Here is a 25,061-nt window from a genome sequence, read left to right on the forward strand (position 1 = left end):
AACAAAGGAAGAATACTTGGCATAGGCAAAGATGGTTCACCACCGTTCACTTGTATTGAATATGTTCTTTATGTTGAAGGACTAAAGCACAATCTTCTAAGTATTAGCCAACTTTGTGATAAAGGCTTCAAAGTCAAGTTCACCAAGGATGAATGCTTAATTGAAGATGAAGTCACACATGAGGTAAAACTCAAAGGTAAAAGAACTAATAATATTTTTATGATTTGTCTTTAAAGGTAAAGTGTCTCATGGTGAACAATAATAACTCATGGATTTGTCATAAAAGAGTTGCTCACATTCATATGGAACATCTAAACAAACTAGTCAAACATTATCATGTCATTGGGTTGCCTAGGATAAAATTCATCAAGGATAAGTTATGTGATTATTGTCAAAAGGGAAAGCAATCCAAATCAACTTTTAAACCTAAGAATATGGTGTCCACTTCAAGGACACAACAATTGTTGCACATGGATTTATTTGGTCCATCAAGAACAAAAAGCTTCAGAGGTAATGTATATGCTTTAGTTATTGTTGATGATTTCTCTAGATTTTCTCGGACATTCTTTTTAGTACAGAAAAGTGATGCATTCAAGGCATTCAAGAAATATGCAAAGAAAATTCAAAATGATAAGTCACTCAAAATTTGCCTCCATAAGAAGCGGTCACGGTGGAGAATTCCAAAATGTTCCTTTCGATGAATTTTGCGAAGAACAAGGAATCTCTCATAATTTTTCACACCAAGGACTCCTCAACAAAATGGAGTGGTGGAAAGAAAAAATCAATCTTTAATAGAATTTTCAAGAACAGTGTTTAGTGACTAAAATCTACTAAAATACTTTTGGGAGGATGCGGTTAGTACGGCATGTTACGTAAGTAATCGGGTGATTATAAGACCGATTCTAAAGAAGACTCCTTATAAACAACCCCTAATCTTTGAAGACTTCAAGAAATCGTCACATGTTTTCAAATTGAAGAAATCTTTTTATGGCTTAAAACAAGCACCAAGGGCATGGTATGATCCCCTTAACAACTTTCTTTGTGAAAAAAGTTTTAAAAAGGATAAAGTTGACAAGACTTTGTTTATTAAGAAAATAAAAGATATCATTTTATTGGTTCAAGTCTATGTTGACGACATAATTTTCGGTTCAACAAACAAAGATCTTTGTGAAGAATTTTCATTGATGATGTAAGGAGAATTCGAGATGTCCATGATGGGTAAAATGAACTATTTCCTTAGATTACAAATTAAGCAATTAAAGAATGGCATTTTCATCAACCAATCCAACTATTGTAAAGAATTATTAAAAAAAATTGACATGGATCATTATAAAAATATGTCTACTCCAATGGGATCCAGAACTTATGTTGATCAAGATGAATTTGGTGTGGCAATAGATATTACAAAGTATCGAGGTATGATCGGTTCATTATTATATTTGACGGTAAGTCGTCATGACATAATGTTTTGTGTTTGTCTTTGTGCTCGACTTCAAGCGAATCCTAAGGAATCACATCTCACCGCTGTAAAGAGAATCATGAAGTATCTCAAGGGAACTACCATTGTCGGTCTATGGCATCTAAAAGGTAGTATATGTGATTTGGTTGGACTTTTTGACTCGGATTATACAGGTTTCAAACTGATCGCAAAAGTACAAGTGGTACTTGTCACGTTTTGGGAAGTGCACTAGTATAATGGTCCTACAAGAAACAAGCGTGTGTTGCACTTAGCACGGCTGAAGCAGAATACATTGCGGCACGAAGTTTTTGCGTTCAAATTCTTTGATTGAAACAACAACTTAGCATCTTAGGGGTGAACCTTGGATGCATTACGTTACGTTGTGACAATGCAAGTGCCATAAACATTACAAAAAATCTAATCATGCATTCAAGGAAAAAACATATCGACATCCGATATCATTTTCTTCGTGATCATGTGCTCAAAGACGATGTTGAAGTTACGTTTGTAGATACTCACAATCAACTTGCAGATATATTCACGAAGCCGCTTGCAAAATAACCATTCTATAAAATTCAAAGGGAACTCGGCATCTTAGATGATGTTGATGTATGATTACCAAGATACGTTTAACTTTCATATCTCTTTGTTTATTCACATTTATGTTACTATGTGAAATTTATGTGTTTTGTGTAAAATAATTATGTATCCCTTTAATAAATTTATTATGACATGCATACATAATTTATATATTAATTTTTGTATACAAAATTTTTTATTTATTAATTTTTTCTGTATGTTTTCCAGTTTCAGTATTTTTGAAAATTTCCAGCATGTAACTGATTACCCTATTTCATGTAACCGGTTACCATTCGTGTTTTTGTAGTCCCAGGTTCTCTTTCGAGACTGTAACTAGTTACCCAGATTTATGTAACCGGTTACCGCGGTCCAAATCTTCCAAAATTAAATTCTTTTTATGAGGTTTTATTTTAGTGAGTCAAACTTATTCACTTTTAAATACTCCTTGCATTGGAACTCATCATATTCTCTTCACCTATCTCTTCACCTACTTTCATATTTTCCAAGCCATTACATCAAAAACTCAAATGTATCATTAAAACAGCAAAACCCCACTCATTTCCCTCTACTATATATCACTATTATCCCAAATCTCATCTCATCCATCTCCCACTTACTGCAAAAATGAAAATCCCTTTTCGAACCCTAACTTTCACCTCCAAGCTTCATCAATGGCTCCTCCAAGGCAAGGCAAAGGAAAATCAAAAATTGATGAAGGAAGTTCAGCTCAAAATAATGAAACTTCTCTCAGATCAAGGAGGCTTACTTTTAACATCAGGAATTGTACACTCATGCCTCCAAAATATGGTAAACTTGGATCCTTTCCCTCTCATAGCTTTGATTTTCATGAAGATTTAAGTTATCAAGGAGTTATAGAATTGATTTCCGATAATGGGTGTGTTTTTCTTGATTTGTTTAAAGAATTTTATGCAAACTTTTCTATTAGTGTTGATTTTGTTCTTATCTCTATGGTTAAAAACACTGAAATTGTTTTGTCCTTGGAGGATTTAGGATAATGCTTGAATGTTCCATGTGTTGGTTAAAACATTCAGCACAACTTTACTCCGGAATGGCCTAATTACAATAAGTTTAACTACTATGTTGAAATTTCAAGAATGTCTCAGGATGATATAATGAGTAGGCAAAATCCATCTTCTTCTAGGTTCATTTTCTATACAAGTACCTTAATTGTAAGTGATATAATGCTGCACTTTCTTATTGCTTACATTTTCTACCAAAACATTCTAACCACTCCCAAATCGGAGATACTGACATGCAACTAATGTATGCCATCAAGAAACGAATTCGTGTGAATTGGGCTTACACTATTCTCTACCACATGCCACATCAACAACGCTTAACCGAAGGCCTTCGTTATGCAAGGTTGGTTACTAAGATTATGAAATTTTGTGGAGTGGACCTAAAGAGAGAGCCAAAAGAAAAGATGAAAAGAGAATGTGAAATTAACATTGGGGCTACACCGAAGAATACCAGAATTTATCAAGACACTAATGCCACTTACACGTATAAGGATGACCTTACCACACCCATTCCTCCTCCCGTAACCGCACCTCCACCCGCACCCGAAGGCGGCTACACCAATGAGGCAATATATAACAAAATTTGTTCAGTGGAAAATTTCATGATGGCGGAATTTAGAGACCTTTATTTAGAGTCTAACGCTTACAAAAACCGTCAACCCGTGAATGAGAATGTCGAAGAAGAGGATATGGAAGAAAGTGATTAAGTGGTCTTAATTTCATGTGTTTTTCATGTTTCTTTTAAGTATTGTGTTAAGACTTTGCTATGTTAGAGTTACTATGTTTTATGTTTTTATGTTCATGTATTTTCATTCGTATAATGTTTTCGTTATATTGCACTATGACTTAATGACTTGATGCATTTATTATGTAATATATCATGTTGTTCATATCAATATATATATATATATATATATATATATATATATATATATATATATATATATATATATATATATATATATAATTATATTTAGTGTAATTATTTTTAAAGTCTTTTCCCATCCTTTTTGTTAATGACAAAGAGGGAGAAGAATTTATGTTACTATGTATATATCTAACCCATTTGCAGCAAGAATATACATTATCAAACTCTCTCAAGCATAGATAAAGGGGGATATACTCTTTTTGAAATAACAAATTGCATCAATTCTTCCAAGAGGTTGTCATCATCAAAAAGGGGGAGAATGTGAAGATGAGCTTCTCCAACATTTTTTTTGATGAAGAAAACTCTACATGCAAATATATATGACCAAAAGCAAATGGTTCAAGACTTCAAATTAGCGTAAGTCAAGTTTCAAGTTTATCAAGTCTTGGAGCTTAATAGGATTGATCATGATTTTTAATGTATAAGAATTCAAACTTACTTTGATAGTATCAAGTACTCAAGAAATATATTCATTCATGTAACACATCATTAAACATATTTTATGCATTAAACTTTTGCTACATGGTTTTCATTTAAGAATTTTTTCTTGTTTCTGTTGAGGTAACCGATTTCCATATGTGAGGTAACCGGTTACATGGTCCCAGCGCTCCAGACAATGGAAATTTTTATTTAAGGTAATAGGTTAACAAGTTTCATGTAACTGGTTACACTGGAAAAATTTCGAATTCCAGTGCTAACGCTTAAGCGTAACCGGTTACTTCCTTTAAGGTAATCGATTACCACTAAAGAAGTGGCATTGTCTCAGTTTGTAATTGCAACAAACATGTTATTTTCAATTGTAACTTTTCATGAAATCCCTACATACAATTGCAAGAACTTAGAGAGGTGTTTTAACACTATATAAACCTTATATTTTCATAATTTAAGCTTCACCTCTTTCGTAGAAATTTAACTTCATCTTTCCATCTCTTTTTCAAAACAAGTGTTGTGAAATTTTAACTTTGATTGAAAATTTTCTGCATATTGTTTTCATATCAATCTAGAAAATTTTCTCCAAACATTCGTAAACACTTGAGTACTTATACATCATTGCAAATTGCTTGCTTGAAAGGGAAGGTCAATCTTAAGTGGTTGACATATTCATCAAATTTCTTTTACTCAAATAGTTTCCATTATTGGTTAAAATACCTTGTTGTCCAGGATTGTTGGAAGCAAGATAGTGTTTAAGGGAGGATTGTTCTCTTTATACACTTAGTAAAATATACAAGAGGATTGTTCTTGGTGGATTAAGTTAGGGTATTGAATTGAGAGACTAGGGTGTCTTGTCTAAAGATCTTACAATAATAAAATTTCTTTCATGTTGAAAGGGGACTGAAGTACTCTCGAATTGTGAGATGAGCCAGGATATTTCTGTGAAGACAAGCTTCTCAAAGTTTTTTTAATGAAGACATGTTCAACATCTATGCATTACAAAAAGAATGATTCAAGAGTAAAGCTCAAGCGTTTCCTTTCGAAGCATTTCAAAGTCTTGGAGTTTGCTATTGATTCGATCAAAGTATTAAGGTACTAAGTTCTCATTCTCTCTATGATAAGTCAAGTGCTCTAGTTTTCATCATTCTTTCATGTGTTGGATGCTTAGGTCTTTAAAAAGTCTATCTTATAGTAGTCACATTCATTTTTACTGCATTCTACCACTTTGTTGTGTGGTAATCAGTTACCACCATTTAGTAATCGGTTACCAGCTTTGCATGTTGTTGTGCAAGACAAGCTTTCCAACAAGTAATCGATTACACCCCTTGTGGTAATCGATTACACAATGCAATTTTTCAAATTTTGTAACGTTGGCTCAGGTGTAACCGATTACACCATATTGGGTAATCGATTACCACTGAACCAGTGGCAGAAAACATTGTAATTTTTCATGGAAATTATTTATGGAATATGTTCTTGAAGCATGGCATCCTTTCATATATCATAACCATTTAGAGAGGTATCTAAGGGTTATATATAACACTTTTTCTACAGTTTTTAAACTCACCTCCTTTCTCACAAATATTTTCAAACAATCTTCTTCATTCATCTTTTCAAATTTATTTCAAGTGTTCTTGATCAAAATTTTCTAGTGATACTATTTACAGAATTTTCATAAACATTCATATATTTTCATCCATATCATTAGAGCACTTGTTTGTCATAAAGAAGTTTGATTACTTAAAAGGAGAAGATCAATCAATAGATTGATAGATTACTTTCACTTGTCAAAAACTTATAAAATATTCATATTGTTCCTTTATCCTTGTTGTCCAGGATTGTTGGAAACAAGAGGTTCATTAAAAGGGAGGGTTGTTCTCTTTTTGAACTTAGTGAAAAATCCAAGAGGATTGTTCTTGGTGTGATTGTTAGTGTCTTCATTGAAAGACTAGGAAGAGTCTTGTAAAAGTCCTGACAATAGTAAAATGTCTTTCATGTTGAAAGGGGACTGGAGTACTCTCGATCTGTGAGGGGAACTAGGATATCTCTTTGTGTTCTTTACCTTTTTTCACTTTACCGTTCATCGCTTAACATAACCATAAAAGAAACAACAAAGTTTTTCATAAATCGGAAACAGTTTTCAAAGATCCTAATTCACCCCCCCCCCTCTTAGGCGCTACTCAACTAACAATTGGCATCAGAGCAGGTTATTGGTAACTTGCTCCTCTGATCCAGAAGATGGCTTCCGCAAGCGTAAACCCGGTTTTCAAAGATGGCGGTAGTAGCAACAAACTACCCCTATTTTCTGGAGAATATTTTGACTTCTAGAAAATCCGCATGAAAGCACACTTAGAAGCACAAGGAGATGATATATGGGAAACCGTTGAAAATGGTCCGCATAATCCTATGAGTATGGTCAATGGTGTTGGCACTCCGAAGGTTAAAAGTTCATATGATGAATACGGTAAGAAAAGAATACTTAATGCAAAGAAAGAGATCAATATTCTTCAAAGTGCATTAAGTATGGATGAGTTATTCCACATATCTCAATGTAAATCGGCAAAAGAAATTTGGGACACTTTGGTGGAGACTCACGAAGGAACCGCTGAAGTTAAAAGATCCAGATTAAACACATTGAGTCAAGAATATAAAATATTCAGAATGCAGCCCGGAGAATCCATTGTTGCATTACAGAAAAGATTTGTTCACTTGACGAATCATTTAATTGCTCTCGTAAAAACATTTACAAACGATGATCTCAACCTTAAAGTCCTAAGATCCTTGACTAGAGAATGACAACCAAAAGTAACGGTGATATTGGAGAAGAAAAGTCTTTCCACTATGACATCCGCATCTTTATTCGGAAAACTCCAAGAACATGAACTTGAACATGGAAGACTCGAAAAGCATGAAATTCAAGAGAAGAAATCCAAAGGAATTGCTTTAAAAGTAGATTCAAAGGAAGATAGAGATGATGGCATACCAGAGGAAGATGAAAATTTCATGCTCCTTGTTAAAAGGCTTGGTAAGTTCTTTAGTAAAAATGACAAACCCTTTCATGCAAAAAGAAATAAACATTTCAGGACAAGGGAGGCTTCCATATCTACGCAAGAAGTCACATGTTATGGATGTGGAAAGCAAGGTCATATAAAGCCGGATTGTCCGAAGCTCTCAAAAAAAGGTGGCTTTAAAGGCAAGAAGGATTTCAAGAATAAAAAGGTGTATGTTGCATGAGAATATAATGAGATAAGTTCTTCATCCGAATCGGAAAGTGAAGAATATGCAAATCTTGCGTTAATGGCTTCACACCATTCCGACGATGAAGAAGATGAGGTTAGTAATGATTTTTGTCTTTTCGATAGTGATGAACAAGGTGATATAAATTAACTTCTTAAAGAATGCAAAATTTTGTATAAAACTATATCATCTCAAAAGAAAATAATTTCATCTCTAGAAGAAAAAGTCGTGATAATTGAAAAAGATTTCGATGATGAAAAACAAAAGATGATTAGTGAAAAACAGAATTTTATATGTAAAAATTGTGAATCACTTTCTTTCCAAATTATCCAATTAAAAAGAGTTCTTGAAAGGTATGAAAAAGGACAAATTGGGTTGTAAGGTGTCCTTATCTAACAAAGATATTCCAATGACAAAAGTGGACTTGGTTATTCAAAGTTTTCCAAACCAAGTTCTAGTAAAACTATCTTTGTTAAAGCTAATGATCAACCAACTAAAGAGAAAGTGAACAAGGCAAAAAATGTTCATCACTATCCTAAAAGAAAAATATTTTCTAAAAATAAATCTTATGTTCCTAGATATAGAAGCAATTTTGAACCTACTTGTTTTTATTACGGAATAATTGGCCATACACCTAATGCATGCTATGTTAGAAATTTTAGCATAGCAAGTGGGCATTACGTATGGGTAAAGAAAGATACTAATTATGAAGGACCCAAAGTAATTCGGGTACCTAACAAAACGTAATTTTGTTTTGTAGGTGTGCTTGAAAACCACATTAAATCTTTGGTATCTTGATAGTGGGTGTTCCAAGCATATGGCGAGAGACATCAACAAATTTTCAAATCTAGCATTGAAGGCCAATGGTTATGTCACATATGGTGATAATAACAAAGGGAGAATTCTTAGCATAGGCAAAGTTGGAGCACCACCTTTCACGTCCATTGAAGATGTCCTTTATGTCGAAGGACTAAAGCACAATCTTCTAAGTATTAGCCAACTTTGCGATAAGGGATTCAAAATCAAGTTCACCAAGGATGAATGCTTGATTGAAGATGAAGTCTCTCTTGAGGTAAAACTCAAACGTACGAGAATTAATAATATATTTATGATTTCCCTTGAGGATGTTTCTTTGAAGGTAAAATGTCTTATGGTAAACAATAATGAGTTATGGCTTTGGCATAAAAGATTTTCACATATTCATATGGAACATTTGAATAAACTTATAAATCATGATCTTGTTATTGGATTGCCTAAGATAAAATTCGTCAAAGATAGACTTTGTGATGCATGTCAAAAGGGAAAACAAACCAAATCAACTTTCACATCAAAGAATGTGGTGTCCACTACAAGGCCACTACAATTGTTGCATATAGACCTATTTGGTTCATCAAGAACAAGAAGCTTCTGAGGTAATGTGTATGCTTTAGTTATTGTTTATGATTTCTCTAGATACACTTGGACTTTCTTCTTAGTGCAGAAAAGTGATGCATTCAAGGCGTTCAAGAAATATGCAAAGCAAATTCAAAACGAGAAATCCCTATTTATTGCCTCCATAAGAAGCGACCATGGTGGAGAATTCCAACATGCCTCCTTCAAAGAGTTTCGCGAAGAACATGGAATATTTCATAATTTCTCGACACCAAGGACTCCTCAACAAAATGGAGTGGTGGAGAGAAATAATGGGTCACTTGTGGAACTTGCAAGAACAATGCTTAGCGACTCAAATCTTCCAAAGTATTTTTGGGTGGATGCGGTAAGCACGACATGCTATATAAGTAATAGAATTATTATTAGACCTATCTTAAAAAATACCCCTTATGAACTCTTCAAAGGAAGGAAACCAAAGCTCTCTTACTTTCACATTTTTGGATGCAAATGCTTTATCCTTAACAATGACAAAGACAATCTAGGTAAGTTCGACGAGAAGTCCGACGAAGGTATATTTCTTGGATATTCTCTCACTAGTAAAGCCTATAAAATATATAATAAAAGAACTTTAAAAATTGAAGAATCTATGCATGTTACTTTCGATGAATCTAACCCCTCCAAGGAGGATATTGTTTTGTGTGATGATGATGATGATATTGTAGAAGTTCCTCTAAAGGATACTTCAAGTGGAAACAATGATAATCAACCAAAACATCAAGATGAGCAAGATCAACAAAAGACAAATGATGATGATCTACCTAAGGAATGGGGAACTCATTAGGATCATCTAATTGATAAATTCATTGGTGATATTAGTCAAGGCGTTGCGACAAGATTAAATCTCAAAGATGCATGCTTGAATATGGCTTTTGTGTCACAAATTGAACCTTCCAAAGTTTATGAAGCTTTAGGTGACGACCAATGGATAATTTATATGCAAGAAGAGTTAAACCAATTCGAAAGGAATCAAGTTTGGGAACTTGTCCCTAGGCCAAGAGATAAACACATCATAGGTACCAGATAGGTGTTTAAGAACAAGCTTGATGAAAATGGTATAATTGTTCGAAACAAAGCAAGGTTGGTGGCCCAAGGATATAATCAAGAGAAAGGCATTGATTTTGAATAAACATTCGCTCTGGTTGCAAGGTTAGAAGATATCCGTTTACCACTTTCTTATGCATGTTCATTAAATTTTCAGTTATTCCAAATGGATGTCAAGAGCGCATTCTTGAATGGCTACATCAATGAAGAAGTCTATGTCAAACAACCCTCGGGCTTTGAAGACTTCAAGAATGAAGGTTGAGAAAAACAAGAAAGGGGGGTTTGAATTGTTTTAATTGATAAGAAAAAACTTTTGAAAAACAAAACACACGCGAAAAATAAAAGCTATCAACACAAATTTTTTATCCTGGTTCACTTGAAATTCAAAGCTACTCCAGTCCACCCGACCAAGGTGATTTCTCCTTTAATAAGGACTTAATCCACTAATATTGAAAGATTAAAATAAATGAGAGTCTAAGAGGATAAATATCTCTTAGCCCTCTCAAGTTTACAGACTTCACAAGTCACTTGAGGAATATTCAGCAGTTAAGGAAAATTACAGTTATGTGCTTAGTGCTTCTAGGTAAGCAGAAATTACACAATATAAGAACAGAAGAAATGTTCACACTTTATAGCAGTAACTCGTATGAAGGGATAATGAGTAAGAGATATGATATTAGTTTCAGTATTCTCGTGTGTTTTCATTGATATTTGTGAAGATGATCCATCCTATATATAGGGGTTTGATGAAGAGACTGTTGGATGAAAGGATCTTGGAAATGATGGATGATTAATGTCATTAATCTCTGTGTTCTTTCCATAGAAGAAAGACTTCATAGCTAAGTCTTTATTGATAGTTTCTGAATCAGGGTGTTTAGAAATCAGAGTTTCTGTTCAGCATGTGCATCTTCAGATAGTTGCTGACAACTGATTGACTTCAGAGGTTCTTGATGTCTTCCTGATTTATTACATCATAGTGTAAAAGCTTCAGACCCTAGAGTGAACTCTTCCACTTCAGAGCGTCTGATATATCTTTCTTCGTTGAGCTTTGTACGCTTCCTTTGTTCAGAGTCCGAACTTCTGCTTGAGTACCTTCTAAGTGGTCATTCTGAACTTGTGTTTGTATATGATATATGTCTATCTGACCTCTTTTTGATTAGAGTCATGAACACTCAAATAAATTATGTTAGGGTACCAATTTGTTTCATCCTTTGTTATCATCAAAATCTAGAGATAAATTATAGGCACTGAATTTTATTCTTACAATCTCCCCCTTTTTGATGATGACAAAAAACTTCAGAGTGATGATGAAACAATGATACTATCAACAAGAATTAAAAGATATCTCAGAGTCAGATGAGTGACGACTCCCCCTGAGATAGATCATAATAGGTTTTTCAGAAGTTCTTACCAGATTTTCCTTGTGTAGCAGCTAGTTTTTACCTTAGATGTTATCCTGCATATCTTTAGAATTTTCATAAGAGCTTAATGTGCACAGTGCAACAAGAGGCTTAGATATATTTTCATCGGAGCTTTTTTTATTCTCCCCCTTTTTGTCAGACTCAAAAAGACTAAGCACATAAAGAGTAGTCAAAAGAAACAGTTTCATATATGAGAAAAGGAGGTACAAATAAGCAGCAATTCAAAATAGAGAGAACATAGAATGCGTAGCAGAAAATAAGGAAAGCAACCAAAAAAAGCCTAAGTGCCTAAGGGTTCGGAGGCAGAGGCATCCTTTGGAGCAGCTGAGTCAGCAGGTTCTGAATGTTGTTGTTGATGGAGTCCTGTTGATTCAGTCTTGCTCTTACTATATGTTGCTCCTTCTACAGCTCTTCTAGAGTCTTCAAGACAAGAGGAGCGAAATTAGAGTGAGATTGCTCCCCCTGAGTCAGAGCATCATTACTTGCCTGTGCAACTTCTTTTACAACTATGCGTGCTTCTTCTTCAGCATCATCTTTTACTTTTTCTTTAGCTTCAGTAGCAGCAGCCTTCTTAGCAGCTTCTTTGGCCCTTTGCTCTTCTTCCAGACGAGCCTTCTCTTCTGCTTCTCTTCTGGCCTTCTCTTCTGCCTCTTTGACCAGACGTGCCTGCAGCTTTTCTCCAGCTTCTCTGATGAAGTCATTGCGGACTTGTTCAGAGAGGCCTTTCAGCTTGAAAGCCTCAGAGGTCATCCATCTGATCACTCTATTCCAGTGAATCCTCACTGCAGAGGGATCGTCACTGATACCATAATTTTCAGAGAGAGATCTGATCTTCTCCACCGAAGACTCACCAAATAAAGTAATTACTTCTTCCAGGGTTGGGAAGGTAGGTTCTGGTTCAGGAGTGGGAGATGGAGATGTTGGTGGTGTATGGGTAGTTTCAGCGGGAGGTTCAGAGGTAGGGATGATAGGGTTTTCAGAGGGTGTTTCGATGGGAGTTTTAGATGGTGGTGTTTTTGGTTATTCAGATGGTGGTGTATTGGTTGTTCAGGTGGTGGAGGAATGTCGGCTTATGGTTTAGATTATTGTTGTATGGAAAGGGCACGAGCCTGGAGCTGAGCCAAGGTGGGAGATTGGGGATCAGAAGGTTTTGAGTTAGAGGAGATGGTGTAGTTAGGTGGGGATGAGGGTGTTGAAGAGGGTGATGATATTGGTTCATTGAACATTTCTACTTCAAAGATGGGTAAGGTTGTGGTGGTGAGGTTAAATTTTTAAAGAGGGGGAGATGAGAGGTTAGAGGAAGGTGTTTCAGAGGCTTTGGTAGTGGAGGGTAAGGGTTCAGATTGTGTGTTGACGGGTGAGGTTTAGGGAAGGGAAGAAGCAAGTTGCTTTAAATGTACAGAGGGAGGGTGAGGAGGTAGAGACTTACTTGGAGATTCGATCAAAGGGATAGGAGGTCTTGATACAGAAGGTTCCCCCATCTTTGCTTTCTTGGCCTTATTTGACTTCTCAGAGGGCTCCCATTGTCTCTTCATGAAATTTGGTGGATGCTCAGGCAGCCAATCCATAGAGAATTTTGAGATGTCCACTCTTTGGCTGGCCAGATCATGCAGATAGTGTGCAACAACCTCTGAAGGATCAATCTTTTAGAAGAGGTAGAGTTCGTTGGGAATTTTCCTCTGATCTTTCAGTGCTTCTCAAGAGGTGTCCAATGAAGGCTTTACCCGAATTTGTTCAATCACCCCCATGCTCTTCAGATTGCATGCGTTTAGAGGTCTCCCAGTGTCGACAGTGACATCCTCCACTGGATTATGGTGAATCAGGTGATCCACCAACCCACTCTCTATCAGAATGTCATAAATCAGCCTTCCTAGAGGGATGTAGGTTCTGGGCTTCATGTTGTTCATGGTGTCTCTTACAGAGTCCCTCAGGTACTTGAACAACAGTATTGACAGATTCAGCTTGATCCCTTTGTAGAGGCAATAGAGTATGCATTTCTGATCTGTGTTGATATAGTCAAAAGAGGTAGAGGCTGGGTGGTGATGAATAGTTCCCAGAATGATCTTCAGCCAGACTTTGAGGTTCTGGTGAAGTTCCTTTTTCTTGGAAGAATTACCCTTAGCGTTCTATTTGAAGATGGTTGGAGAAATTTCTTGGGACATATACTTTGCCCTAGGGTGTATGTTATAAATCCGTCTTCCCCCTGTCTTCTCCATGTTCAGAAGGGAGGCAATAGACTTCTCTATGATGACGATCTTCACCCCCAGAACATAGGACACAATGTAGTGATCATCTGAGTCTGCAAAGTGCCATAATTCATTTACCATATATGTGTAGACGGGACCATCGAGCATTTGGAAGTAGTTTTCCCACCCTTGCTTTATGAGTTCTTCGATGAGGTATATTCCATTCCTCTTCATGTTTTCAAAATCCACCAGGGATTCAGACAAAACTTCAAGCTTATCAAACAGAATGGCAAGATGAATGTGGGGTTCATGACCCAAGATGTGGGGTTCTTTGTATATGGGTGTGGAGACAATGCCAGTTATTGCAGTGGTTTGTTGAGAAGAACTTGGAGGTTGTTCTGTTGATTACATCTGTTGAGAATAGTTGTACACAGATTGTTGTTGGGAATCCATGAAGAAGATGAAGTTGTTGAAGGTTGAAGAACTTTGAGAATGCTTGAGAAGAAGAGAGGTTTGTGTAGGATATGAGTGAAAAGTGTGAAAGTGTGAAGTGTGAAAACTATAAGTACAAATAAGAAACATGCAAAACGACAACGTTAGGTAGAAGGTGAATAGTTAAAATTAATGATGGCACAGAAAAAGAGTTGACACGCTTAGGGGAGACATTAATAACAGCTAATGATGGAAGTCTAATCCATACATCAGCACACTGCTCGAGGAGATCTCAAGGGTTTGTCTCTTGATTTCTGCTAGATAGTTGTCTAGAAGATCCAAGGTCAGACGCAAGATAACCCATGTGTTGATCTATCTGATCTTTAGGAATACCAAAGGATTGGATCCTAAGGATTTCTGATTCAGATGACTTTTAACTGGTAGAAGTATCAGAGTCAGATCCAGATACCAGATGTTATTTTCAGAGCCTTATTTTGCTATTTCAGATAAGCACGTTTAATTCATTCTGGGCAATTTTCAATTTTCAGGTGTTTCAGAATGAATGAGACTCTATCTTCAGTGAGGGGTTTTGTGAAGATATCAGCCCATTGATGGTTTGTATCTATAAATTTTAAAGATATTACCCCTTTCTGAACATAGTCTCTGATAAAATGATGTTTTATTTCTAAGTGCTTAGCTCTGGAATGCAGAATAGGGTTCTTACTTAAACAAATGGCAGCAGTATTATCACAAAATATAGGGACGTTACTCTCATATATCTGAAGATCTTCTAGTTCATTTTTCACCCAGAGCATTTGAGTAGTGCATAATGAAGCTGATATATATTCTGCTTCTGCAGTAGAAAGAGCAATGGTTGACTGTCTTTTGATGACCCAAGATATAAGATTGTTTCACAAGAACTGACAGTTTCCAGATGTGCTTTTACGTTCCATTTTGTCCCCTGCATAATCTGCATCACAATATCCAGAGAGCCTATACTCTGATGTTTTCTCATACATCAGGCTGAGGTTAGGTGTTCCTTTCAGATACCTTAGGATTCTTTTAACTGCTGTTAAATGAGATTCCCTTGGATCTGATTGGAATCTGGCACAAAGACATACACTAAAAAGGATGTCAGGTCGAGTAGCCATCAGATATAGAAGAGAGCTTATCATACCACGATAGAGCTTCTAACAAACCTTTTGACTTACTTCTTCTTTCTCCAGAATGCAGGTTGGATGCATGGGTGTCTTTGCTGGTTTACATTCTGACATTTCAAATTTTTTCAGAATGTCTTTTATGTATTTACTTTGATATACATATGTAGCTTCTGAAGCTTGATTAATTTGAATTCCCATAAAGAATTTTAGTTCTTGCATCAAACTTATTTCAAATTCTGCCTGCATTAGCTCAGAGAATTCTTGACAAACATAGGGGTTAGCTGAACCAAAAATTATATCATCAACGTATGTCTAACATATCATGAGATCATTTCTAATGTTTTTACAGAAAAGTGTAGAGTCAACCTTTCCTCTAATAAAGTCATGTTCCAGAAGAAAGTTGCTTAGTCTTTCATACCAAGCTCTAGGAGCTTGTTTTAGACCATACAGTGATTTTTTCAGTTTAAAGACATGTTCTGGACATATAGAGTTTTCAAAACTCGGAGGTTGATGAACATACACTTCTTATGAGATATAACCATTAAGAAATGCGCTCTTGACATCCATCTGATATAATTTGATGGAGTGATTTACAACGAATGATACAAGTAAACGAATGGATTCTAACCTGGCGACTGGAGCAAAGGTTTCGTTGTAGTCAATGCCTTCTTGTTGACTATAAGCTTGTGCCACCAGTCGTGCTTTATTTCTGACTATGTATCCTTTTTCGTTTAGTTTGTTTCTAAATACCCATCTTGTTCCAATAATATGAACTCCTTTTGGCTTTAGAACAAGATCCCAGAAGTCATTCTTTGAAAATTGATCAAGTTCTTCTTTCATTGCCAGAATCCAGACATTGTCTTGAAGTGCCTCATTACAGGAAGTAGGCTCAATTAGAGATACTAATCCCATAGGAGTTTCTTCAGATACTTTGAATGTAGACCTTGTTCTAACAGGTTCATCCTTGTTTCCCAAAATCAATTCTTCAGAGATGTTTGGACGATTTCTTGATCTTTTCTGGATAGTTGAGATTTCAGTTGTTTTTGGATTTTGTTTTTCAACTTCCTCTGATCCTTTAGTCTTTTCGTCAGAACCTGCAAGAGTTATCTCCAAATCCGCAAGTTTTTTAACTAGCTTTGACTTTTCAGAGTCAAGCTTATCATCAAATCTGACATGTATTGATTCTTCCATAATTTTGGTTTCTATGTTGTATACTCTGTAGCCTTTAGAGCGTTCTGAGTATCCTAACATAATACCTTTTGTGCTTTTGAATCAAACTTGTTCAGATGTTCTTTAGTGTTAAGAATAAAACAGGACCATCCCAAAGGATGGAAGTAGGAAATGTTGGGTTTTCTTCCCTTACACAGTTCATAAGGAGTCTTCTCCAGGATAGGTCTTACAAAGATTCTATTCTAAATATAGCACGCGGTATTTACTGCTTCATCCCAGAAGTGCTTAGCCACATTTGTTTCATTAATCATGGTTCTGGCCATTTCTTGGAGTGTCATATTCTTCCTCTTTACAACTCTATTTTGTTGTGGAGTTCTAGGGTAGGAGAAATCATGGGATATTCCATTAGTATCAAAAAGTTCTTCAAAGAACTTATTTTCGAATTCGCCACCATGATCACTTCTGACTCTGATGATTTTAAAGTCAAATTTTTTTTGCACTTTAGAACAAAAGCTAGTGAATACAGAATGAGACTTATTCTTCTACTTTAGAAATTTTACCCATGTCCAGCGACTAAAATCATCAACAATGACCAGTCCATACTTCTTTCCATTGACTGAAGCTATCTTAACAGGTCCAAACAGGTCAATGTGGAGAAGTTACAGAGGCTTAGAGGTAGAAACAACATTTTTCTTTTTAAAAGATGTTTTTGAAAATTTTCCTTTCTGACATGCCTCACACAGAGCATCTAAAGAAAACTCCAGTTTAGGTAGACCTCTGACTAACTCGAGTTTATTGAGCTGAGAAAGTCTTCTCATGCTAATGTGGCCCAAGCGTCTATGCCATATCCATTGCTCTTCGTTTACAAACATTAAACATTTTACATTTTGATCTTTTAGATCTGAAAGATTTATTTTATAAATGTTGTTTTTCCTCTTTCCAGTGAATAGAACTGTTCCATTATTCTGATTAATTACTTTACATGTTTTTTGATTAAAGATTATATCATAACCGTTATCACTTAATTGACTTATTGATAATAGATTATGCATTGATCCTTCTACATATGGAACATCAGATATAAAGGGAACATATAGAACATCAGATATAGAGATCCATTACCAATAGTTCCAGAGCCTCTGATTCTTCCTTTCTGATTTCCTCTAAAACCTACGAAGCCAGCATCCTTAAGTTCCAGGGTTTGGAACATATGCTTTCTTCCTGTCATGTGTCGCAAGCACCTAGAGTCCAGGTACCATGATTGGTGTCTTAACTCTGCTGCATAGGATATCTACAACATAAACTATTTTATCCTTTGGTACCCATAATCTTTTGGGTCCTTTGTGATTAGTTCTCCCAGAGTTTCTTAAAACTTCGAGTTTTCTAGCATTGGTAAAACGTTGAATTTGTGCATGTGTGTAGTGATAAGAAAATGAGGATTTAAGTTTGTCATCTGCAGAAGATATGTGTTTGTCTTCATTAGAATCATATCCTATTCTTCTTTTGTTATTCTGATTGACACCATAAATCATAGAGGCCATTCTGCTTCTTTCTATCCCACTTTTTAGAAACTTTTGAAAAGCCCTTTCATATTCATATATAATTGTGTTAGAAGTTTGTGGGGCTTGAGATAAAGCTTCTTTAAGTTTTAAACATTGTTTATTTGTAGTTTTTTTTCTCTTGTCAAAATAGAATATCATCCTTTAATTCAGAAACTGTTATCTCAAGTTTATCACATTCTTCAATAGTTCCTTCAAGGACCTTTTTTAATGCTTTAAATTTTTGTTTAAGTTTTTGATATGAGTTTAGAGATTCAGAAAGGCAGGATTCAAGGTCAGAGCGAGAAAGATCAGAATATACCTCTTCAGGATCAGATTCTCTCTCTGATGAGTTTCCAGATGTGGTAGCCATGAATGCCAAATTTGTCTGTTCTTCTTCAGAGTCTGATTCTGAGGAATCAGATTCATGGTCATCCTAGGTGGCCATGAGTCCCTTCTTAGTTTTGAAGGAGGTTTTCTTGAATCCTTCTCTTCTTGAGCTTTATTTCTTGAGCTTTGGACATTCATTTCTATAATGACATGTTTCTTTACATTCATAGCATGTTACCTCTTTGTTTGATTTGCTTCTGGAAGTTGATTCTGAGTGATCTCCCTTGGGTCTTGGTCTTCTGAAGTTGTTATTCCTTTTTCTCCAGAGTTGTTTCACTCTTCTAGTCAGAAGGGATAACTCTTATTCATCGTCAGAGTCTTCCTTTTCAAATTCGTCATTATCTTCTTCATCTTGGAGGGCTTTGTTCCTTTCTGGTTTGCGTCTTTCAGATCTGGATTTCAGGGCTACAAACTTTTTCTTCTTTTGAGGCTCATCTTCCTCAAGTTCTATCTCTCGACTCTTGAAGGAGCTGACGAGTTCTTCCAGGCTTATGTTGTTCAGATCCTTTGATAATTTTAATGCAGTAACCATAGGTCTCCACTTCTTTGGCAGGCTTCTGACAATCTTTTTGACATGATCTGCAGTTGTGTAGCCTTTGTCCAGAACCTTGAGTCATGCAATTAAAGTTTGAAATCTAGAAACATTACCTCTATGGCTTCATCGTCCTCCATTTTGAAGGCTTCATACTTATGAATTAGAGACAGAGCATTTGTCTCTTTGACTTGTGAGTTGCCTTCATGGGTCATCCTTAGGGAGTCAAATATTTCTTTAGCAGTTTCCCTATTGGTGATCTTTTCATATTCATTGTAGGAAATGGCATTCAACAATATTGTTCTTGCTTTGTGATGATTTTTGAAGTCACGCTTCTGATCATCTGTCATCTTGTTTCTGGTAATAGCAATACCAGTATCAGATACATGAGGTATATAACCCATAGTAACTATGTCCCATAGGTCAGCATCATAACCCAGAAAGAAACTTTTGATTTTGTCTTTCCAGTAATCAAATTTCTCTCCATTAAAGACTGAAGGTTTGGCATTGTAACTGTCTCTTTCATTGGTGTTGTCCATAGTGTTTTTCTTACGCTGGATCTCTCTACACTATTAAGTGTTTGATTAGAAAGTCAATAACATGGCCGAAGCTATGATACCAATTGAAGGTTGAGAAACACAATAAAGGTGGGTTTGAATTGTTTTAACTGATAAGAAAAAACTTTTGAAAAACAAAACACACACGAAAAATAAAAGTTATCAACACAGAATTTTTATCCCGGTTCACTTGAAATTCAAAGCTACTCCAGTCCACCCGGCCAAGCGGATTTCGACTTTAATAAGGACTTAATCCACTAATCTTGAAATATTACAATAAATTAACGTCTAAGAGGATAAAGATCTCTTAGCCCTCTCAAGTTTACAGACTTCACAAGTCACTTGAGGAATATTCAGCAGTTAAGGAAATTTACAGTTATGTGCTTAGTGCTTCTAGGTAAGCAAAAAGTACACAATATAAGAACAGAAGAAATGTTCACACTTTAGAGCATCAACTCGTGTGAAGGGGGAATGAGTAAGAGATATAATATTAGTTTCAGTATTCTCGTATGTTTCCGTTGATCTTTGTGAAGATGATCCATCCTATATATAGGGGTTTGGATGAAGACACCCTTGCAGAGTTGCAGTGTTCCATCTCAAATCTCTTTAGTATTTCACTTGCATGCCTTTTATGATGTATCGACAATCCTCTACTACTCTTGTAAAACTCAATTCCAATGAAATATTAGATGTGACCTACAACAGTTAACTCAAATTCCTTCATTAGATTCAGCTTGATATCACCAATTTCTTTGTCACTACTGCTAGTGATCAGCAAGTCATCAACATATGGACGCAAGATTATAAACTTGTTGTTATTCACTCTAACGTACACGCCATTCTCAAATGTACATTTCATGAATTCTATCTCTCTTAGTAAACCATCAATATTATTTTTCCAAGATCTTAGAGATTTCTTAAACCCATCTAAGCCTTATGTAGCATGTACGCCTTGCTTTCCTGACCTTCTTTCTCAAAATCAACTGGTTGTGATATATATACTTCTTCATCTAAAGGGCCATTCAGAAAGGCACACTTCACATCCATCAAACACATAGACCAGTTGTTGATATTGGTTAAAGAAATAATTAATCGTATTATTTCAATCCTAGAAAAAAGTACAAAGAATTCATTAAAGTCAATGCCTTCTTTTTGAAGAAATCTTTTGGCTACAAGTCTTGCTTTGTGTCTGATCACTTCACAATTGGGGTTTAGTTTCACCTTGAATATCCATTTCACATCAATTGGTTTATTGTCTTATAGTAAGTGAACAATTGACCAAGTCTTATTAACCTTTATAGAATACAACTACTCTATCATAACATTTATCCATTTAGGATCTTTTAATGTTTTAGTTACACTTACTGGCTCAATATATGCATAAAAGGCATAATGTACTAGCTCACATTTATCATTAACCATATTATCTAGTGTAACTTTACAATCTTGTAGTCTAGCTGACATATTTCTAACTCTTACTGGCGCATTGGTATGTGCTTGAATATATGTTTCAGCTTTACTACTTGGTTCTTCATACATGATTCTCATTGAATCCTTCTTAGCACTATTATTCCAATCTCATTCCTTTACTTCATCTATGACTACATGATAGGTCAGTAAGTGAACGAAAATATCGTAGTAATATAAAAAATATCGAATTCACAGAGACCAATTATCAACCTATCGTTATCTATCACTACTATGTAAATCTAAAACTAAGAATAATAATTTTGTTATGCAAAAGAAAGAAATAAGATGATTTTAAAATCAATTAAGTGACGAGAGACCGGAATATGGCTCTCATCAACCAACAATACTCACAAAGTCATTTAACTTATAATAAAATCGGGATAATGTTTTCTCATAAGAAAAAAGATTAATTTAAATGAAGTGTTCGCTTTCGCGCAGTCGAAACCTATTTTTAGCCTAAAATCTATACTGCCGCTTTCGCGTGTTCAATGTATTAAAGCGCAAGAACTCATTTTGAAAATTAATTGCTTTTGATTATTTGAAAAGTTGTTTAAGGTGGAAAAAATAATTTAAAGGTATTACCAACTTTCGCTCGTCTAATACCGAATTCTAAGTGAATAAACGCCCGCTTTCGCGTGTCCGTTTATATTCTTAAAATAATTTTTTAAAAATATTTATTTTTACTAATTAATTAGAAAGTGCTTTCACAATGTTAATAATTAAAAACTAATTTTTTCTAAGTGGAATACAGAGTCTGTTCTTTTGAATTGGAATTAGTATCTCTAAGTTATGCATTTGCAGTGAACAAATTAATTAAAAAAATAATTAAAATCATCCCATTTTAACATATTCCAATCAATTATAATTTTTATCGTCGGTAGGACGATCATCACATTATAGACTCGATAGATTTAACAGGACATAATTGAAACATAACAAAAACAATGATTAAAAATTAAACCTAACACTAACATATTCATTATAATAATATTAAAACAATTACATGTGCAAGTACTAGAGAAAAGAAGCAAAATATTAGAACTTGTAAATAGTAGTGAATACGTAATATTAATAAGAAAAAACTCATAGCAGGTACAAAATACGTAATATTAATAAGAAAAAACTCATAGCAGGTACAAAATGAATGTTGAAATAAAAATTGGAAAAACTAATGCGGACAAGATTATAATAAGAATGATCTAAAACCATATTGAAAATTTTCAGAATCTAATTCTAAGTTACAGATATCTCTCGGTGTGAGAAAATAGTTGCTTTAACAAAAGTGAATTTTTGTTTAAAACAAAATTCAAAAAACTTGGATATGTGAAACTGCACTGAGTGGTCCTATTTATAGTGATAAAATTTATACAAGAGTGTCACAAAATATGTATGAGATAGTGGAGAAAGTGGTGTAAAGTAGAAAATTGAGACCGAAAATGTGGTGTGAAATGCTGAGCATTAACGTCACGACGGACGTCATGGTGCTGACGCCTTGGTCGTCATGAGTCATGGAGGGATGACGGACGTCATCCAGATGACGACCTACCCATCATCCCGCTGACATTCAACTTCTTCATCTTTTTTCCTTTAGCGTTGATGGTCTTCATGTTGTCACGTCACGACAGTCATGGTGGCAGGGGGTCGTCATAACAGTGCAAAATGCCATTTTTACTCTCTGTTTTCGCCGTTTCATGTCGTTTTCTCGCACAGACATTCTTCCAATCAAAATACCTTAAACATGCATCAAATACAAATATAAAACCATAAAAAAGAAAAAGAAACAAAATAGCATGCAAATTGATTCGGAAATACGATACTTTTCTGAATTATCACTACATCTCTTCTAATCACTATCTGCTTACTCACATGATCAATCATCTTGTATCCACCAGGTCAGTGATAACCAATCAAAACCATCTGTCATCAAGCCTACTTCTTAATATATCATGCACATGTGTATATGCAATAGTTGTGGATTAACTACAATACAAGTTAGCTTGGATTGAGGGGCTAATTACCTAGGCCAATTTTTTTATAGAAAATTCCAACTAATGTTTAAACTTTCCTAACTAAACACAACTAAATTGCAGCAAAATATCAGCCTTAAATGTAAGTTTCCTAATTAAACAACTGCAATATCGCAACAAATCTCAACCTTAAGATTTTATATATTTATCATCAAAACTAATTAGGCTAGTTCGGATTTTTTATAATTATTCTTAAAACTAATCAAGTGAGATTAAAATTACTGATAAAATTAATTAGGCATGTTAAAAAAATTTAAAACTATTTCTTCAATTAATATTTCTAATTAAGAAAGTCATTATAAAATTAATGTGATAATGGAACAAGACAAATAATAAATAGACAATCGTCTCCAAAAATAGTCTACAATTCTCTTAAATTTCATTCATACAATAGGTCAAATATGAGTAATGATCATAAAGTACATTAAGAATATTATTACCATAAGTAGAAACGGTGCTTAAAATCCGCCTCTAGGAAAATATTGGATGATTTCACGTCCATGTATGATGTAGGACTTATATCATAGAGCAAATATGCAAGTCCTAGCATTACTTTTTAACCGTAGATGTCGGTTAATTTTTTTCTCATTTTTTGTCCTAAAATTAAAGTAAATAACAAAGTTATTTTATAAAATAAATTGTAATATTTTTTATGGCTCTTTCTAATAGAAGAGAAGATGTCCATAAAGGGGACAAAGAGTAGTTCTAGAGATTAACATGGTGTTTGTTGAGATATTATATATAATTTAAGTTGAGTTCTGTGGTCAAAATTCAAAGTTAATTAGAATTTAGGATTTGTTATTTTAATTAGTAGTCAAGTCACTTAGGTGTATATAAATAGACATTTTGTAATTCATTCAATTCAATAATATAATCCTTATTTCCTTATTCTCTCTTTCTCTCCTCACTAAAAGTGCCTCACACACTAACAAATTGGTATCTAGAGTTTCAATTAGATTCTTGATCATGTCTTCAAGAATCACACGTTAGAGATCGTGTTTTCGGGATCATGGGTTGTTGTTGATCAATCACTGCAAAGATGAATGGTAATGGAAATTTATCAAACTCCCTTCCAACTCTTGACGACAAGAATTGGCTTCGATGGAGAAAACAAATGTAATCTATATTTGGCTTTCATGAAACCTAGAAGTGGTTGTGGTTGGTGAAGATGTAACTGGTGCACAGAGAACCGCTCACAAGGATGCCAATAAGAAGGATTACAAGGCGACATTTTACATCTAATCGGCGGTTGATGTGACTAATTTTGATAGAATCTCTCATGTTGAATCGACGAAGGAGGCATAGGATATTCTAGTCAAGTACTATGAAGGAGGCGAGAAAGTCAAGGTTGTCAAGTTGCTAACTTTGTGTAAGACCCTAATTTTGACCCTAAGATCCCTCATGGCATCATAACATTGCATTTGCATAGCCTCAAGGATCATAAGCATCTTGGTTCCCTTTGCCTTTGGGTGGGACCTCTTGTGAGTGGTTTGAGATCACCAAGCATGCTTGAATTGTATATTATTGCTTTTCTCATTTTATTCACTAACCAAATGCACAAAAATATGTCACTAACATTTCTTGTTTGTAGCTTGAGCAGTCACAAGGTCTAAAGCTTCTAGGAGATCCTATGTGCATTGATATGGTCAAGAGAAGATGAAAGCAAGCATGACAATGGTTCCCAAAGCTCTCATCCATCAAATATGCCTCCCAAGTATCTCAATTCATCATTTTGATCAAAGTTAATCAAGGGGCTTGAGGCTTGTTTCCCAAGGAAACCCTAATTCATTTGTTCATCAACTGTGCCTTGCTCATGAAGCAACCTCAACCCATGGTCAAATACAATCAAGGGAAGTTCTTTAATTCATCATTTCATGCATATTTGAACTTATTTGAGTGTCTTAAATCATCAATTCATCAAGATATGAGGTGTAGACTTGAGAAGTTGATCAGTCAATTCATCTGACTATTTTGAAATGCATTGAGACCTAACTTTTTATGTGTTTGGCAAATGGAGATAACCCTAAGAGA

This window comes from Lathyrus oleraceus, chromosome 4 (genome assembly GCF_024323335.1).
Source record: "Lathyrus oleraceus cultivar Zhongwan6 chromosome 4, CAAS_Psat_ZW6_1.0, whole genome shotgun sequence".
Taxonomy (NCBI): Eukaryota; Viridiplantae; Streptophyta; class Magnoliopsida; order Fabales; family Fabaceae; genus Lathyrus; species Lathyrus oleraceus.